The sequence below is a fragment of the Giraffa tippelskirchi genome, chromosome 11 (genome assembly GCF_054371585.1).
Source record: "Giraffa tippelskirchi isolate mGirTip1 chromosome 11, T2T-mGirTip1v1.2.pri, whole genome shotgun sequence".
NCBI lineage: Eukaryota > Metazoa > Chordata > Mammalia > Artiodactyla > Giraffidae > Giraffa > Giraffa tippelskirchi.
Window position 1 is genome coordinate 25,820,352 of NC_137285.1, and position 13,836 is coordinate 25,834,187.

At 52.3% G+C, this 13,836-nt stretch overlaps 1 protein-coding gene across 5 annotated transcripts in view; it reads left to right on the forward strand.

The window, feature by feature from the left end:
• The window catches only part of ADGRD1 (adhesion G protein-coupled receptor D1), a 174,818-nt gene that overhangs the window by 83,023 nt on the left and 77,959 nt on the right, over window positions 1–13,836 (forward strand). The window lies entirely within an intron of this gene.

Consider the following 13,836-nt stretch of genomic DNA (forward strand, 5'->3'; position numbering starts at 1 on the left):
GTGGTGGGGAGGAGTCTGAGGAAGCAGAGGTTTCCAGAGCTGGCCATGTCCTTGGCTGCCTTTGTGTTGGGTGGGAATCCTGCAAACTGGCAGTGCAGACACTCATTCGTTCATTCAGCAAACAGTGATTTAGAGCCACGTCTGTGCTCTGCTCCTCTGTGGGCTCTGGGGGACACAGATGAACAGTAGAGACTTGCCTGCATGTGGTGTTCTCTTCCCCACTGGGAGAGGGGTGTGCGGTACTGGATTATTGATCTTTTCTCTTTCGAGGTTAGCCTGGATACATGGAATTCTTATGTGTGGCTGGGCTGAGCCAGAAGTGTGTACCCTGATGAGGGTCTAGACAGGCACTTCTTTGATGTGAAAGGGAGTATGCACTCCTTTTCTCTAGCTAACAGGAGTTGGGGTGATGGGGGCTTGGGCTGCCACCCTGCCTGCCATGGGGAGGACAGACTGTGTAGGGGGGTGACCACAGAAGGGGAAGGGAAGTGAACCTAGCCAGGGGCTGGCCCAGCTGCATGATGCCTGGTGGTGTTTCCATGGTTGCTGCATCTGCTTGGACAGGGGTGTGTGTGGGGGGTGACAGCTGAGTCAGGTTGGGGCCTCGGTGAAGTGGGTGAGGGCTGGGGACACACACAGAGTCACCCAGTGCTGAAGAAAGTTCTGTGTGTGTTGATGACCTGGGGCATCTCCGCCTGCAATGTAGGAGATGCAGGAGACACAAGTTCCATCCCTGGGTTGGGAAGATCCCCTGGAGGAGGACATGGCAACCTGCTCTGCTATTCTTGCCTAGAGAATCCCATGGACAGAGGAGCCTGGTGGGCTATGGTCTGTGGGGTCACAAAGAGTCAGGCATGACTGAGGGACTGAGCATGTACTTGCCAGGACAGAGCCTGCCCTCTGCTGGCCCCACCACAGGGACAGCTCTGAACAGGAGCAAACAAGACCAGCCTACTGGCTGGGTTCCCAGCTTGTGTCCCAAATCCATTCCTGTCTGGTCTCCACGGTCCTTGCCCAAGACTGTCATCTCCCCTTCAACTTCATGACTATCTACCCACTGCCAGATTTGTCCCCTCTACACGCAGCATCCAGAAGAATACACTCAGGCTTCCATACCCGTGGGTTCAACCAATCTTGGATCAAGAATAATAGAAACGCAAATTCCAGAAAGTTCCAAAAGGCAAAACTTGAGCATATTGTGTGCTGGCAGCTGTTTGCATAGCATTTATATTGAATTTGCAATGAATTATGCAGTATTTACATTGCATTAGGTGTTATAATGGGCTTCCCTGGTGGCTCAGTGGTAAAGAACACACCTGGCAATGCAGGAGATGCAGGTTCAGTCCCTGGGTTGGGAAGATCCCCTGGAGAAGGGGCTTACTCCAGTAATCTTTCCTGGGAAATCAAACATTTTCAAACACTGGCAGCTAACCCTGGGAAATCCCATGGACAGAGGAGCCTGGTAGGTTACAGTCCATGGGGTCGCAAAAGAGTTGGTTATGACTTGGCAACTAAATGACAACAGCAGATATTTTAAGTATTCTAGAGATGATTTGAAGTGTGTTGGAGTGTGTGTATAGCTTACGTGCAAATATTACACCATTTTAAATAAGTGACTCAAGCAGATTTTGGTGTTTGAAGGGCATCCATGAGCCAGTCCCCTGCCGATACTGAGGGACAACTGTCTTTGAGGTGTCCATCACATAATGTGACTTCTGTGCTTAAAACCCTTTCCCACCTTGTTTGCATTTTGAATAATATCTAAGTCTGCAAATTCTTGTCTTTTCTCTCAGCCTCATTCTGTGCCAGCCTCTTGCCCCCTCTCTGCCTTAGCCACAGGGCCTTTGCACATGCTACATCTGCCCACAGCTTAGATCAGGCCTCTGAGAGGCCTTCCTTGCCTGACCCATTTGGATCAGGTGGGAGTCACTGCTGTGGCCCGTTACCTGCTGGTACTTATACTCATCATGCGATCATTTGATGAATGCTTATCTTTTCCCCTAAACTGTACTCTTGTGCATTTTTACTTATCATGCTGTGTGCAGCACGTGATGCCATAGTAGGATCTTTTGATGACAAGGACACTGAGCTTGGAAAAGTGGGATGACCTTCTGGTGATCCAGCTGGGAAGTGCTGGCTACGGGTATTGAATCCAGGTCTGTAGCCACCCAAGCTCTGCCTTAAAATGCAACCTGCATTCTCTGTGGAATAAATGCAAACTTCAATCAACATCTTTGAACTTGGACCGTGTTTTATGCCGTAAACAAGACAAATACGCCACTCAAGACTTAGCTTTTCTACATTAAGTTGTTGCTGTGGTGTTAATAGCTGGGCTCAAAACATGATGTTTAGTTGTTTAAGGATCTGAAAATAGAAACACTGCAATGGTCCATCACTTAATTGGTGTGATACTGTTATTATTTTTTTCTAAAAGAACTCATATTATAGTAATGTTAATGGAAGTCAAAATAAAGGAAGAAAAATTTTCCTGTTAATGGACCTATTAATACCTTACACACAAGCATGCATTTTATATTGCGGGAATTACAATATAGAGAAGTTTTTGTGCTCTCAGTTAATTATTTTCATTATATTTATAAAAGGCAAGATGATTGCTTGGAGATTCATTCACATCAAAACCAATAGAGAGAAAAATTATGACACTATTAAGTGCTCTTAATCTCCTTCTTGTTTATCTACTCTAAAAAAAAATAAGCAAAGCTTTGAGAACAAATCCGTGTCAGGGAAGCATGAAGCTGCTCCTGTCTCCAGCCTGCCCACGTGGGTGCTTGTTTGCACCATCCGTACACATGTTCCCACCGCTGCCAGGGGCTCGGTGACCCAGCACCTGGGCCAACCCCACCTCCCTGCCAACTGAGCGGGTCCCCGGCTCAGCCCAGGCAGCATATTTGCTGTTTTATTTGGTATCTCAAAGTGAGGGCTGTGTTTGTTGGAGAGTGTATGTATTTTCCAAACTAGACTTGACAAATCTAGTTTTTCAAGCGAATTGGGAATTTTTAATGAGAAATTTTCCAAAATTTTGGAACACTGTTCAGGCCATGTAAAATACGCCTGGAAGCAGGGGTGGGCCAGTTGCAGGACTGCCGTTCCCTCGTGTTGCTCACAGATAGTTTGCTCTGGGACAGTGGAAACACAACCAGGAGAGGGACTCTCTGGTGAAGATGGGGAGAAGGGACTCAGTGGGCTTGGACCTTGGTGGGGCATGGACAAGGAATTCCAGAGCAGGCGAGGAGGTGTGGGGCTCTGCAGGGGCGGTGACTCCGTTCTGTCCTGCGGGGTTTAAGGATGCTCGGATGACACCAAGTCAGATGGAGGTGGAAGGGGAGCTGGTCAGCTCAGGTCCCTCCAGGGCTGAGCCTGGTTTCCCAGGAGAATGGACATCACCTCTGTGTAGCCCCTGTCTGCCTGCCACCCTCCATTGTGATCATAACGCCAACAGCAATAGCGGCTCCTGAGCTGGGGGCTGGCTGGAGCTCCTCCCAGAGGGATGAGCCCACTCCACTGTCTTCCTGAGAGCACACCCCCTCTCCTCCCCTACTGAAGCCAGACAGCTAGGGGATTGGTACTGGGATCCTGGGCAAATGTAATGAACTAACGCTTCCCAGGACCAGCCCCAGAGTGGTCCAGTGGTGAGATACATGGGCACTCACCCCTCTCTCCCAACCTGTGAGACCTGCCCCTGCCTGGTTAGATTCAGAGGTGATGGAGGGGCCACCTTCCTCTAACTCTGTGACAAGAACAGTGGCCCCAGCAACCATGCCTGGGACTGATCCTTGACCTTGGAGTCAGGAGAAAACTGGACATGACTAGGGACTCCCCCCACCCCACTGTTGGGGCGGCAGCAGTGGGGACACACATCCTGTCTCCTTGCCCTGCAGATTTTCCCAGAAAAGCTTCTTTTATAAAACCTGATTTTTCACTATGTTAATGCATGCGTGCTAAGTTGCTTCAGTTGTGTTTGACTCTTTGTGACCCTATGGACTGTAGCCCACCAGGCTCCTCTGTCCATTGGATTCTCCAGGCAAGAATACTGGAGTGGGCTGCCATTTCCTTTTCCAGGGGATCTTCCGCTTCACTATGTACAACACTCAAAGAAGAAGAAGACAGGTGCAGGCTGAGCGTGTGAGGGGGGGTGGATGCACCTCTGGGCCCTCATGTGGGGGAAGGACAGGGAGCACCCCAGTCCTCGGGGCGGGGGGAGGAGCCGCTGACCTCTTGTCAGGGACCTTGAGACAAAATTCACTAGGATGCACATGTGAGGGAGAGGCCTATGTCTGGGGCTGGACAGACATGGGGCTCCCTAGGGGAGCCCCAAAGAGAGGCTGCTGGCTGATCCGGGGCTCTCCTGCCTTATCCTCCACAAGGACAATGGGTGGAGGCAGGGGGTGGTCAGTGGAAGACTCAGTTCTTCCAGGGCCTCATCTCAGCTCCCATCCCAGAAGGATCCTCACAACAAACACAACTGCTCTGGTCTCCAGGACCAGGGACATGGGGTCGGGGAGGTGAGAGCCATACATACACACAGGTTCCCCAGTTGGGACTGCATGGGCATCCCTGGGAGGATCATGACTAGCATGCTCAGGGCCCACGGAAGCCGTTCAGAGACAATGGAAAAGCAATGAAACAGGGAAACAAGCATCATCCCTGCAGAGATGCCTGGAGGGAGAGCTGGGCACATCAGACTTGAGGGGCTGGCTTTGTGTTGATCAGGAGGGAGCCATCCCCAAGCACACCCCCACTGACAGCAAGGTGGCGACATCTTAGCATGAGGAAGAGCGTCCACCTGGTGAAGGTCAGCTCTGCCTGGGGCCTGGTGAGGGCTTCCAGCTATAAAATAGTGAATTCATTGCAAACACTTTAAGATTGGGAGATTTCTCATGAAAAATCTGAGTTTCTGTCCATTTTCTCCCTTAGAATATAAAGGATAGGAGATGGTGGCCCAAACTCACTTCTGAGCCACTGTCCCTCGGGCTCTGGGTCCCCACAGAGGCCCACCCCCCGCAGAGGGACTGGACTGCTCCGGGTGTCACCCATCCTGGTCCTGCAGAAACCCATGTGAGACCCCTGAAGTGACTCTTCCTCCGCTGGGGGGAGGGTTTGTTCTGGCTCCGTGGGTTTCCCAGGCTCTGGAAGAGATGGATGGGGTTTGTTGTCCCTCTAACAGGATTTGGAAGTGTTGATCATGAGACGTGGGTCTTCCCTGGTGGCTCAGACAATAAAGAATCCACCCGCAATGCAGAAGACCTAGGTTCGATCCCAAGGTTGGGAAGATCCCTTGGAGGAGGACATGGCAACCCACTCCAGTGTTCTTGCCTGGAGAATCCCATGGACAGAGGAGCCTGGTGGGCCCTAGCCCATAGGGTAGCAAAGGGTCAGACACGACTGAGCGACTGAGCACACACATTGTGAGACATGTGCAGCCAGAGTGGAGAAGTGCTTTGTCGCTGCCTCCTAGTTCTCCCCTCCCTCTCCTTCCTTCCCACCCTCCCCTTCTCCCCTCCTCCCCCTCCCTCCTGTTCCCCTCCTTCTCCTCCTGCCTCTCTCCCTCCTCCTCTGCCTCCTTCTTATCCCCCTCCTCCCCCTTCTTCCCTTATCCTCTCCTCTTCTCCTCCTCCCCCTCCTGCTCCCTCTCCCCCTCCATCTCCCCCTCCCCCTCTCCTCTCCCCCTCCCCATCGTCCTCTCCCTCCCCCTCCTCCCCCTTCTTCCCTTATCCTCTCCTCTTCTTCCCCTCCCCCTCCTGCTCCCCCTCCCCATCGTCCTCTCCCTCCCTCTCCTCCCCCTTCTTCTCCTCTTCTTCCGCTCCCTCATTCAGAAGGGGCTGACACTCACTCATTAAAAAGAGCATGCTTATGAATCATGGATTTGATGTGTGGTTATGTATATTTCGGTTACTTAGTAAAATAGATTTACATTATTTCTTAAGATGAGGGTAAAGTCTTAAGCAATAACATCCATGACATCTTGTGCTTGGCACACATTTTTCAAATATACCTGGAGATACATCACTATTAAATAGAAAATGCTGACATTTCTCTTCCTTGTGTGGACCTGACATCACCTTGCAGCGCCCATGGTAGACGGCTGGCCCCTCGGGAAGCTGTGGGCTGACTAGGGGCTCGGACAGCTCTGGACAATTCACGACGTACCCCTGGATTTTGGGTAAACTGTGTGATTTGGGGTAAATCGCGCACCTGTGGGAGTTTGTTGTCCACACTGCAGGTACCACAGTAGTAATGTCTGCTCCAGCCTTGTGGGGCAGTTGGCAGGACCCATCACAGATGAATGTCGCCGTGAGCCTGCAAAGTTGTGTTCACACTTGGCTCTGAGCTTGCACAGTGGTGGCCCTCGGACCATGTTCAGCCCATAGATGACCTGGGCCCTGTTTCAAAGAGTTTTGAAACCATTGCCAGTATCAAAATCAGGGGAGTTTTAACCTTAACATCTTAACTTCCAGCTTCTCTCCAGAAACCCGAGCGGGTCCTGCTGCCTGGTGGGATGGTGGGGCTGAGTGATGTCTGAGTGGTAGCTGCATTGTCCACTGGCCTCCCCTGTAGACACCTGAGTTATGACCTCGGTCAACAGGGTGGCCATTCCTGGGACCGCCCTCCGGTGTTCTGGGTGGATGTTCCATGCGCGGTTACTGGGAGTGGGAGTGGGAGTGGGGACTTCATGGAACATAGGAAGTCGGGGGCACTGGTCCCTGGGGGCGTGGGGTGAGTTTGAGAATGCAGCCTTGGGATGAATTAAGGACCTGTCTGTTCTCCCTCATGTGAGAGCCCCAGGGCCTTGACTTCTTAGAGAGCGGGCTGTGCACGCTGCACTCCACCTCTGAGGCCCCAGGGCAGCCTGAAGTGTCACCCACAAGTCCTCTTTCTGGCCTTTGGCCCCTCCCCCACTTCTGTCTTGCTCAGAGGGGACCAGACCAGGGCGGGGCAGGAGGCAGACAGGTTGCCCCCTTGGCTCATCAACCTGGATCCTGGAAACAGCTCTTCTCCTTGGGGCTGGTGGGAGTCCTGAGCCCCAGGTTATGAACTGAGTGATGAAGTCAAGGATGGAAAGGGAGGTGAGGACATACCAGCTAGGGTGGGAGGCTGAGGCAGCTGTTGGGGGTGGGAGTGTGTGCCCAGCAAAGGGCAACCCAGCAGACAGAGGGTTTCCAGGTCAATGTCAGGGGCCAGAACCCCTAACAGGCATGGGATGACAAATGGGGAGACCACGGGGAGGTGACTCAGAGGACACGGCCCATCTGAGGTCACAGCTGTTGGGATCCCTGAGCTTTACAAAGGGGCTGCAAGGCCAGATGCTTGTGTGGAATTGCCTTATTTTCAAACATTGGCAGCTAATCCTCACTTCCCGCCCTTCCAATTACCATGTTCTGGTTTTACTTTTCTCCATGGCACATATCAGAGTCTAAATATTACGTATTTCATACAAAGGGGCTGCAAGGCCAGAGGCTTGTGTGGAATTGCCTTATTTTCAAACATTGGCAGCTAATCCTCACTTCCCGCCCTTCCAATTACCATGTTCTGGTTTTACTTTTCTCCATGGCACATATCAGAGTCTAAATATTACGTATTTCATACATTTGTTTTGTCTCCCTGCACTAGAAAAGCATTTCCACAGAGGTGGGAAATAGATGGTTTGCTCACTGCTGTGACTCGTCTCAGAGCAGACATCTAATAAGTGTTTGTTGGATGATGCATATGTAAATTGAAGAAAAAAATATCCATCGTAGTTTTTGACTTCATATGTTTTCCATTTGGAAAAAAAAGTTCCCATTAATCACTTTCCAAACTGAAGACGTTTTGTTTTTGAAGGAAATACCTGCCATGTACAAGGGGTGTCCCCCAACTTGTGCTGTCTGCGGAGCCCCTGGGGGGACAGCTCCTTGTTTATGGGGTGACCTAAGTGAGCGGGAGGACGGAACGTGGGTGAACAACGTCCCGAGCACGTGTGCGGTTCTGCAGCACAAACTCTGGAGTTTGCGTTTCTTCCAAATGAGTTGGGGACAGGATTCAGGCCACAGTTTGATGTGATGGCTTCTGGTCAGATGGATAATTTGGTTTGCTGCTGCTGCTGCTGCTGCTGCTAAGTCGCTTCAGTTGTGTCTGACTCTGTGCGACCCCATAGATGGCTGCCCACCAGGCTCCCCCGTCCCTGGGATTCTCCAGGCGAGAACACTGGAGTGGGTTGCCATTTCCGTCTCCAATGCATGATTAGCTGGGGACATTTTAAAACTGGTCAGTTCCATGTAAGTTCCAGTCATGGGCCCTGTTGGGGAAAACTCAGAATTTGGGACAGGGTGGGCACCTCCCTTGGTGATGACAGTTGTCTGAGCTGAGTGACCTCTGGCTCCTTACGTGGAGGGGGTGGGTTAGGGAGAGTTAGGCGGGTGGAGATGTCTCCTCCCGTTGGCCTACCCGCACTTCAGTTCTCTTGCCTGTCACTGCCTGTCTCCCTGGGAAGGTGGTTTTGTTATTCTTGCTCTCAGCTGGGGGCCTCCAGGTCTCCTAAGTCTACCCAAAGCCAAGCAAAGAGTGGAGTTGGGGGAGGCCTGGGGTGGGGCAGAGGCACACAGGGGTCAACTGAGGCCTTAGCATCCCCAGAAGCAGCCAGGATGGTATTAATTCTTTGCTGTTCAGTAATTAAGTCATGTCCGACTCTTGAGACCCCAAGGAATGTAGCCCGCCAGGCTCCTCTGTCCATGGGGTTCTCCAGGCAAGAATATCGGAGTGGGTTGCCGTTCCCTTCTCCAGGGGATCTTCCTGACCCAGGGATCAAACCTGCGTCTCCTGTACTACAAGCGGATTCTTTACCATCTGAGTTCTTTGCTGTTATATAAACCACTCCTGTCTGTTTTCATTCACTTCCACGACTCTGGGAAAGAGATGATGGAGCAGGTGTGCTGAGCTGGGTGGGTCAGGACCCATCTCTCAGAGCAGACAGAACTGGAGGGGGACTAGTGTTCGGACCCTCTGGAGGAAAGATGGCTGAATGAGCCCAGTGCTGGTCCTGTGCTGCCCCACAGCCTGTGTGGACACAACACAGCCATGGGTATGTCAGGGCACAGTCACCTCAGGGCAGGCATGTCACTTTCTGCAGTCAAGTGTGTGAGTAACACTAGGGTTACAGGTGACACTCCTGGAGGATACCCATGTGGGTATCAGCCACATGCTCTCATGCCCGAGAGGTGACTGTACCTGTTCCCATTTGCTCCCTGGGGGGTGAAAGGCAAGAGACCCACAGACAGGAGGCGCTGATGGTTCCTGTGAGCCCCCTCGCCACTGCCCAGCCCTCGCACCCACACCTTGTTTGCTGGGTGAAGAGTCTTCCGGGGACCCTCTCCACTGCTGCCACCCCTGGTCGGCTGCTGGGATGGAAGCTGAGATGACGGGGTCTGGTCAGCAGCCCTGATAACAGAAGGGGCGGAGGCAGAGGGGACTTCAGCTGTGAGATGTGGAAATGGCCAGTGCTGCCTTCATCACCAACTGCATCCTTCTGCTGAGTCTGGGCGGGAATTCTCTTCTTTGCGGACAGAGGCTGGCGTCAGTAGGAGGGCCATTCCTGCCACGTTCTGGGTGATGCCATGCGTGCCCCACTTCTGTACTTCATGGCAGGCGACAAATCAGTGCAAGAAGTTTTGGCTTCCTGTAAGATGACATCCTCATCAATCCTCACCACCTCCCATGACAGTGGCTTGAACAGTGGGCTGTTTCTTTCTCGGGGAGTGGTGCTCCACTTGTCATCTCTACGTCCCACATTGCCGTGAGGGGAGACGCTGGGGCTGGTATCTCCATCAGCTCCTCTTCAGGAGGCTCCTGACACCTCTACGCAGTGTGTCCACCCATCAGCATTTAGTCACGGGGCAGCTCCAGCTTCACAGGAGGGATGTGTGGTCGCTGTTGGTGGCTGGTTAGAGATCCTTTCCCTGCACAATGGAGAACAGATGTCCGTCTGTCACAGACCTCTGTCCTGCTCCCCACCTGGCGCTCAGGGCTGTGCATCCTGTTTGCTGAGGGGGAGTCTGTGAATGCAGGGTCAGTCCAAGACCAATGACCTTTCTGAGACTGAATGGGGGCAGAGACGACCCTGGGTGGGGAGTCCCGGTCATCACGGAGTCTCCCCTCCTCGGGGAGGGCGTTTCCCTCAGCTGTCCTGCAGCTGGCCGGGAAGGCACGGCCACCCATCCTCTGGGCTTGGAGTCCAGCTGTTGTTCTGGTGCAGCCCAGATGTGCCCGGGGCTCACCCGACCCTCCCGGGTTTGAGCCCCTGACCTCCAGGAAGCGATGAGATGGGATGGGAGAGTGCTTGGGGTGCAGCCCTGGAGAGAGATGCTGGTGCTTTGGGCTCCTTGAACTTGTAGGGTGGAGGCATTCCAGGCATCCCAGCTGACGCTCAGATCAGTGACTCACTCCACAATGATAATAGGTTGCTGATCCAGGAACATTTTGTAGCTCACATCAAAGGTTCTTGTCCTCGTTTGTGGGCTGGACGAAATCACTTTCAGATGTCATTATGGCCCTCCTGCATAGCACGGGACAAACCTGAATTCCAGGAGCCCCAGCATCCAGAACCAGGGCTATAGTCCTGGGCCTGCACAGCAGAACCTGCCTTCTCTCCTACCCAAGACTGTGAAGGGACCCAGACCTTCTTTTCCACTTGCCCCCTCTCCTGCACTTCATCCTGCTGAGAGTCCTGGTGCTCAGAGTGCAGTGGGGAGGCCAGCTGCCTTGTCCTCCTCCATATCCTCCATGGGGCTAAGCCAGGCCACTGCTTTCCCCACAGGCTGAGTGTAAGCTTTGAAGCTAACCCCTATGTTCAAGTCCCAGCTCCATCATGGGTTACTGTGTAGCCTTGAGCTGGTCACTGGAGGTCTCTGTTTGCAGCTTCCTCCTGTGTCTAGTGGAAGCCGTGATGCTGTCTGCAGACAGGCATGAGGGCTACATGAGCCCCGGGTGTGAAGCAGGTGCAGCAAGGCTGGCTGGTGAGTCAGTGGCTCTCAGGAGGGAGGAGCAGCCAGGTTCAGCCCTGATGCCCGCTCTCAGCATCACTCATTCACTTCCAGTCCACCCTTGTGGTTTTGCGTGTCTGCACCCCATACACTTGTCTGCCTTCATAAGCTTCTCTTTAACCTGCACATCTGCTCTTCTCTCACTCTCACGGTGGTCAGAAATGCTGGGAATGAAACACTCATCATAGTATTTTCTGTGTTAGATGCAAACGTAACCAAGACATAGCATTCATCCACGCACCCCCTCCAAAATGATCAGGTGCTCCTGGAGGGGTCAACTGAGTTGGCTTCTGGTGGCAGCTGGGTAGGGATGTTTGCCCTTCCTGCTGACCACATGGCATAACGGTGAGGCTGACCAGATGGCATAACATGTGGAAGACACATGCTCTGTGGGTTGAGTGTGATACCAGGGTCACCCCTGAGGACATCTTTGAGTGAAGTTGGGTCTGGTACCCAGCTCTGTTGGATGAGAGCAAGATGTGAGCCCCTCACTAAGGACTGGCTACATCTCTACTTGGGGCTAGTGGTGAGACCAAAAGTCTGTCACCCGAAGGAGAGGCGTCTGGGGAGGTGGAGCAGGAGGAGGTTGAGCAGTGGGAGGTGCACCAGGAGGAGACCAGAGCCAGCACTTGAAGCCTGAAGTAAGACAGTCAGGGCTTATGAGGTTACCCTGGGTGGTGCAGGAAGGCATCCACCCACTGCTTCAGCTCTGTCTCATCCCTGTGAAACTAGGCAAAGATGCTTCTTTTGCAAGGTATTTGGAGCGTGTATTGGATCCATGAGTTTCCAAGAGTTTGTGCAGAAAGCTGGGAATTTAGCAAGTCCCAGTTGGCTTAGTGGTAAAGAATCCGCCTGCCAGTGCAGCAGATGTGGGTTGGATCCCTTGGTCAGGAAGATCCCCCGGAGAAGGAAATGGTAACCCACTTCAGTGCTCTTGCCTGGGAAATCCCATGGACAGAGGAGTCTGGTGGGCTCCAGTCCAAGGAGTCACAAAATAGTTGGACAAGATTTAGCAACTAAACAATAAAAACAACGTCTGGGACAGCACTGCAGTCGTGGCTGTTGGTGGCCTGTTACACAATATAACAACAGACCTCTTGTCTTTTCCACAAGAATTATCACCATCATCACCACCATCACTATATCATCATCATCAATGCAGTTCCCAAGACTCACTGGCTGCATTTGTGGCAGGAAGTGCTGTGAACTGGGTGGGCCAGGTGTTCTGGGGTTGCTCCAACTACAGTTTGACTTGGATTTTCTAGTACAGATTTCCGGAGGCTGTGAACCACTCCCATGGTCCTCCCCTTCTGATGTTCACCATCTGTGTTTAGCTGGAGGAACAAGGATGAGGTCTTCTTGGTGAGGCCGTACCAGTGTAAGGTTGAGGATTCTGCCGATACACCCCAGGAAATGAGAATTCATTGTCTCTTTCAATAGATTCCAACAAAGGCTGCTGGCATACTTCACTGTCTTTTCTACGATTTGATTTGACACAGAACTTGGGTGTTTGTATTTAAATGATAAATTCCTATCAAGAGTCCTCTGTTGAAACAGACTGGGAAATCTGAGTAACAACATAGACTTGTCTGAAGTGTAAGATCTTTGGGACAGCAGTAAATGTCTGAATTTCTAAAGCTTCTTAACATTTCTTCACTAATAAGGAGCTATTTAAAGGAAGGCACTTCCCTGGTGGCTCAGTGGTAAAGAAGCCACCTGCCAATGTAGGAGACATGGGTTTGATCATTGGATCAGGAAGATTCTCTGTAGAAAGAAATGACAACCCACTCCAGTATTCTTGCCTGGGAAATCCCATGGACAGAGAAGCCTGGTGGGCTATAGTCCTTGGGTTCGCGAAAGAGTCAGACACGACTTAGCGAGTAAATAGCACGTAAAGGAAGAGAAGGGCTTCTGTTTTCTAGGATGCCTGGGACAATGAAATGATACTCACCTGAGAAGGGACTCAGGCTTGTTTCAAAGGATGTTTCCAAACCCATATCTCACCCCTCAGTTTTTAATTAAATGGTTTACATTGAGGTCTCCTCCTCCTCACATCTCTGCAGAAATCTCATCTTTTGTAGCCCGACCTGGTGAGTGCTGATCTGAGAATTTCCAGATGACTCCTGGGGTCTGTTGGTAAGACCAAGAAAAGACAAGGTGTCAGGAGGGGAGCGGGTCCCAGGAGCAGAGCTGAGGAAGGTCACCACCCACACCATATGCTGGAAAAGCTTTGCCTATAAGTGATGCCCTCTGGAGGTGGCCACCTCCGCCCAGGTGATCACATTCCATCTCTGGCCGCTCTGAGTCTCATCCCAGAAGCCGGCTCAAGGCTGGAGGAAGACAGGGGCCGCAGCTGCAGGAGGGCCTGAGAGCCTGCACTGAGTTCAGCTCTGGAAGGGCTGGGGTCCTGAGCTGTTCTGGGGGTGCTCCTGCCTAGCCTCCTGCCGCTCCAGCCACTGCTGTGGTCACTTCTCATTCATCTCTCTCGTCTGCGCCTGGACTCAGCACACCTTCTGCTTGGGGCAGGAGCACTGGTCTTTGTGGAGGCAGAGTGACTGCTCCTGTTAACCATCACAGAAGAGCCAGCGACGCTTCCAGGGCTTTCCTCCTACAGGGGCCAACGGGCTTCTCTTTCAGTGATGGTCAGGAGGTGAAGGTGCACGGATTAGCTTAGACCCAGCTCACATGGAGCTGTCGAGAGAGAGGCAGAGCAAGGAGAGACCCACTAGAGTGAAGTTGGGGGAAACCGAGAGGTGTGAGGACAGATTCCGAGCATCCAAATTGATGGGAATCGAGGGCGCTA